A 5,843-nucleotide genomic window follows, 5' to 3' on the forward strand; every position below is an offset into this window, starting at 1 on the left:
TGGGTCAAAGATAAATGACGTCTCTCGTTACATTTCTGTTAAATTCACTGCACGACATTACACAGTCAGAAAGATGAGGAACTCGTGAATATTGTATCAATATATATCTCATATATTGTCATACTACAGTAGCCAGGGTCTTCATGCAACATGGCTTAAACCCATGTAAGAACTGCTCGCAGTTCTAGTTTATAGTTGACCTTAAACATCTAAAACAGACAGATGTGGGGCAGATGCTTCAAATTTGACTGAAAACCAGTTTTGCCTTAATGTGTTTTAAGCTTTAGAGCACAAACAAACCATAAAGTATTTTCTTGGACCAGTCCAGAAGAAACAAACGGAATAAAGAAGCACAATAAATCAATATTTGCCTTTTTGCTGTGAAATTAACAATAAAATATTTTCCATGTTTCACCAAAGTTCATGCTCAATAATCCAGGTATAAAATTCAGCAAGGTTCAGTCAGGTCATCTGGATGGCTTCGTTTTTTGCTGAGATGTTTCGTCCTTCATCCAAAGGACTTCTTCAATCTGAGGAGCCACCAAACAAACTGATTCCTACAAACAGCACACTCCATAGGCGGGGGGCGGAGGGGGGGGTTGCTGATGGTCTCTGGGGCCCGCCCTCTCCCCATCAACTCAGTTTCTCATGTTTCCACTGCTGGTTGTTTGGTAAGTCAAACAGTCAAACTGAAGACAACATTTCAAAAAGCCTGTCTTTGAATCAGTTACAGTATGAGTCGACAGGTCAGACGTTTCTTGGTTGGTTAGTTTTCATACATTCATTTGGGCAGAAGGTCGTGCCCAGGGATGTTAAATAGCAAAGTAAATGTTGGTCTTGCTCAGCATGGCATTGTTTGTGGTTCCGTTTTCATGTATATGAAAGAGGCAAAGTAAAACGAACAAAAGGAAAAGCAAGTGAAGCTGCTGCTCCTGGCTTTGGGGACACCAGTCCTGCCAAACAAATGTAAGATGATGAGAGACAAAGTTGGTGGTTCCTTTATTCCTTCGATGCTTTGGGAAGTACACGCGATTAGAGCCTACATGTCTTGGTTGGATATTACAGCTGACGTTAAGAAAGCTGTTCATCTGTCACTGGAACGACTCACCAGCACCCCCACAATGCATTGTGTCCTGAACACCCCCACTTTTACAAAAATGGAAGTAAAGAGAGAGACCGTCTCTACGCTGTCCAGAAACATCAGCAAGTATGGAGACGGGATTTATCCAGTGTGTGTCCTAAATGCTCCACTCAGCGTTCAGTCGATGTGCAACGTTAGTCCCAACGGAAAGTGAGAGGACTGGGGAGCAGGTTGTGCTGCGACACCTGATGTGGTTGCAGCAGTCCTTCACTACTTCACAGTTTGACTTTTGAAGACTCGCTCATTCGCAGAATTTGAACGTAACATTGCACACAGGTAAAAAAAAAAGATTGTGCATGATGGTGAACTTTAATATTACTCACGTGATTGGTACAGCAGGAATACAGTAAAAAGTTAACAAAAAAATACTTTGAACAGGTGCTGCCATTTTGTAGTTTTCTCTCTATAAGCCTACACTAAAACCACTCAAAAGGACTACATTTCCCAGAAGCCAACCGTGCCCCACACCAAAAACAACAATGCTTCCAGCCGTTGCCTTCTGCTGAAATGGAGGGAAAGTTCTGATCTGATCCAAAAAATTTTGGCCCTTGTTCATAGTGACTTTGGCGCCCAGCGGATGCAGAGAGCCGCATGGAACCGACTGGGAATTGGACCAGAACCAGACCTCCAGTCTCATCGATGACTCTGATACTGGCCGTCCAAAGGTCTGGCTCCCTCCAAAAGAGTTTTGGTGCTCAAGGGCTGCAGAGTAGAGTTGCATTCAGGCCCAAAAAATTGGACCCGGCCTGGCCCCAGCCCGTAGCCATAATTTCCAAACCCCACCCAACCCGACAAATTAACAATAATTACAGGTCCAAACACGGAAAAAAAAACCAGACATTTTTAATTAAGCTTTGACTGCTTATATTGTTACTAATGGTCGGCAAACGCACGAGGCTAAGGGGGCAGAAGATCGAAGCTGAGGGGGTGTTTGTCCTTTCATGGCCGTCAAAGCACATTAAACCCCTGCTTTTGCCTGCATTCTGCATTATTCAGACATGGACCCTGCTCTGACATGTCGAATATTCTGGGATCTCACCTGTTTGGGTCATCGGCTGCACGCGTCCGCTGAGTGCAGCAGCTGAATGAACGTCCATTTGGGCTGATGGATCGCTGCCTGGCAGTATAGTCCCATCTGAAACTTAACTGAACTTTTTTTTTTACCTCTTTCAAGGCCGGTCAGTGCACGGTCAAATGGCCGCATGCGGCTGGTGATTGTATGGCAAGCCATGTTGCCATATAATTGGAGAGTCAGCTGCGTGCGTCCTCTGATGCAAAAAAAAAAACACCGGCCCTGCCCACACATTAAGTACATTATTATGGCACAGCCCCAATCTGGGTCGGGCCGGGCTCTGGGTTCAGACCAGAACTGGACCAGAACTGCCAGGGTAGGTCCAGCAGGGTAGGTCTGCCGGTCCGAAACCGAGCCGCTGTGTTCTGCAGAGCTGGTGAGTAAAATTGTGCAGTACTGTACAGTGCATATACGTGCTGTTAAAACTACGTAGGTTTAAGAGTTTAGAACATTGCAAGAGTGTGGAAAGGGTTAATAAAACCTTAAAAATATAACGTTTCTACTTCGCAGATTTTCACATAGGTGGCGGGGGTCCGGAACAAAAGCCCCATGATAAACAAGGGACTATTATACTATTGATGCATTTTCCCAGTGTTTCATAAATTCCCTCTAACAACCTTTTCAAAATTTGCCAGGAAACATGTCTCGTTCAAAACCTGCTGTCCCCTTTATCACTAAAAAGGAGTCGAGCTCTTGCAGGTTTCTGGAAAACAACAATGCAGAGAAAAGAAAAATGCTCCGAACATACGAGAACAGACTAACGATGGTGAGAGCTGAACAACTGAAACAGACACGAGTAAAAACGATTTCCATTTTCCAGCCTGGGAGATCAGATTGTTTAAGTTAAACCTGGAAACGCCGCACTGGAAAATAGTCACACATAAAAAACAACCATCTTTTCTTCATTTTTTTCAGGATTCACATTTCAGTAACATTCTAATCCATTTTAATTCTAACAAGCAGTCGGAGTTGACTTTTAGAGTGGAACCAAACGAGCGCAGCTGTTTAGACGTTACCCTTCTGACAAACAACCTTACAAGACGCTTTAGTGTTTCACTATAAATCACAGCGCAAATAAACATTAAGAGCCCCTCATAGCTGCACACACTTCAGAGCCCCTCGACGTCCTTTCAAATCGCTGTTGTCAACATCTCAAATCTGCGACCGTAATTCCAGCAGCGTTTTGTAGAAGACGTGACAGGAAAAATACAGAGGACAACCATTCCCCGTAAATATGGAGCCTCTGTTGTATGCTCCTGTCTTTTAATCTAGCTGAATGAATATTTGAAGTCCTATAATGTTACCTGCAGCTTTCTGTCTCTCTTCAACTGTTTCAGCGCTTTAATGAGTTGACAACACCGTTCTTCTGTCATGCTGCTTTAAAGCTGCTGGAACATTATCAGTCTGGATAAAATGACACATCTACAAACACACAGACACTTTAAAACATTTGCCCAGTGACAGAATTATATTTTTAGTGCATGTATTGGTTTGCTTAAAAAATATCAAGAATTCATTAAAAGGTTGACGAGTTTTCACAGAATATGTAAATACTTTTATATTTAGTTCACTTTCACTGCAGAAACAAAAGGTGATTTAACTACAGAACGAGTTCGTTAAATAAAGGAAAACCACATCAATGTAATCCTCATGTCAGTTTGTACGACTAGTACGTGTTTTTTTTGCACATTTTATGTGACATTTATAAAAAAATGTCAAACAATAGAAGCGACATGTCAAATAGGGAAGGTTTAAATAACACAGCAGGACACAGAATCTTAGAATTAATTGTGATGATATCAGTATTTATATTACAGTCATCCCTCGCTACTTCACGGTTTGTTTATCGCGGGTTCACTATATCGTGGATTTTCAAAGTAAGATTGGACATGATGCACAACTGGCTGATTGATGGATGAGCCGCACGATCTGCATTGAATTTTTATTTAAAATACATTATTTTAAATGATTCTGCACCTGCTGCACCTTTATGCAGCCCTTAACGCAGGATAAACTTCCTGCTGCAGCTGATCAGCTGTTCACCATGCACTGAAAAGTGGGCGTGGCCAAGAGCGCTTGCAGGTGGCAAAGAGCAGAGGAGGCAGGGAGCTCATGATATTATGGTGCTCTTTTATAGTACTTAGAGTTTAGAAACATTGTCTAGAATATCGCAAGAGTGTGGGGCGGGTTTATATATATATATATATATATATAATAAACTTACTACTTGTACTACTAGTCCTACTTCACCGTTTTTCACTTATCACAGATCTTGTTTATTTATTTATTATTTTTTATTATATCGTTGTCGACATAACGGTGCAGATGTGAGTGGGCGTGGCAGGACTGAGGAGCAAGAGGAACTGATGACACAGGGGAAAACACAAGGATTGACCAGACAAAAACAATAACCAAATATAAAACCTGATCACAAAAAATTATAAAACTACCAAAAAGTGACAGAGATACACAAATACTGACATCTTGAGCTAAAATGAACAAGTTGGGAGTGTATCACATGTTCACAGCTGGGTGGAAATGATTCCCATTTAAACCAGACTCGTGGCGGTGCAGATCCAGGTCTCGAGGGGAGAGATTTGTTTGTGGCGCCTGTTTGAGAATATTTTTAAAGCACCACTTTCACACATCTGTTTCTCATCCCAGACTCCAAGCGTGTCCAAAGAAATATGTTTACTCCTGCACGGGGTTTAGTGTCGCGCTGTCGGTCTTCACGGGATGAAAGAAAATCTCCTGTTCACTACAAACTTGTGGCACAGAAAGAAAATAAAATATATATATTTGTGAATGGCGTTACAAAAACGAAAGGTTTTATATTAGATTCATGTTCTCAAGCACCTTAAAGGGGAAAAGGATGTTTTTATATATTGCATATAGTTTTTAATTATATATTGATTATTAAATGCAGCCTGATGTTCAAACATCTGGATAGTGTCTCTTATCCTCTGATTGTGTTTTAAAAACAAAGAAAAAATAATCAAATTTCAAACTGAGCATGGACTTTGTTGTAATCAAATAAAAAGTTGACAGCATCTTTTCCTTATCTCTGACTTGTTGCAGTGATAACTTTATAAAAATATCACTGATAAAAATCAGATTAAAAAGTGAAACAGGATTATAATAGATGCAAAACAGAATAATTTGTGCTTGCATGCTATCACGATGCTTTTTCGAAAGATCAAAAGGAACTGTTCTGATGTCTTATTAGAGCCGACATTATATTGGAGAGCCTTATGAATGGATTTTAATAGAGAAAGTCTTTAGAAATTAATTCTTCTTTTTTCAGGCACAAATCATAAATGACCCATTAACCCCTTTTGACTCTTTTTTAATGAGAAGAACGGTTCTGGAAAACCTGATATAATCAGAGATTAAGGCATGAATATTTATATTGTTTCTAACCACTGCTCTTTTTATCATTTTTGCAGAATATCTTTAGTTTGAACTGCGTCTATCTGTTCTTTTATCATTTAATAGACAATATATTTTTTTTTAGTTTGGAGATTCAAAACACTAAAAATGTCTTTGTACACAAATGATAAGTGGATAGGTGTTAAAATGAAAGCACTTGCTTTTATGTGGGGTGAACCTGTTTAAGGTCATTAATTCATT

Source organism: Nematolebias whitei, chromosome 8 (genome assembly GCF_014905685.2).
Source record: "Nematolebias whitei isolate Nwh7 chromosome 8, NemWhi1, whole genome shotgun sequence".
NCBI lineage: Eukaryota > Metazoa > Chordata > Actinopteri > Cyprinodontiformes > Rivulidae > Nematolebias > Nematolebias whitei.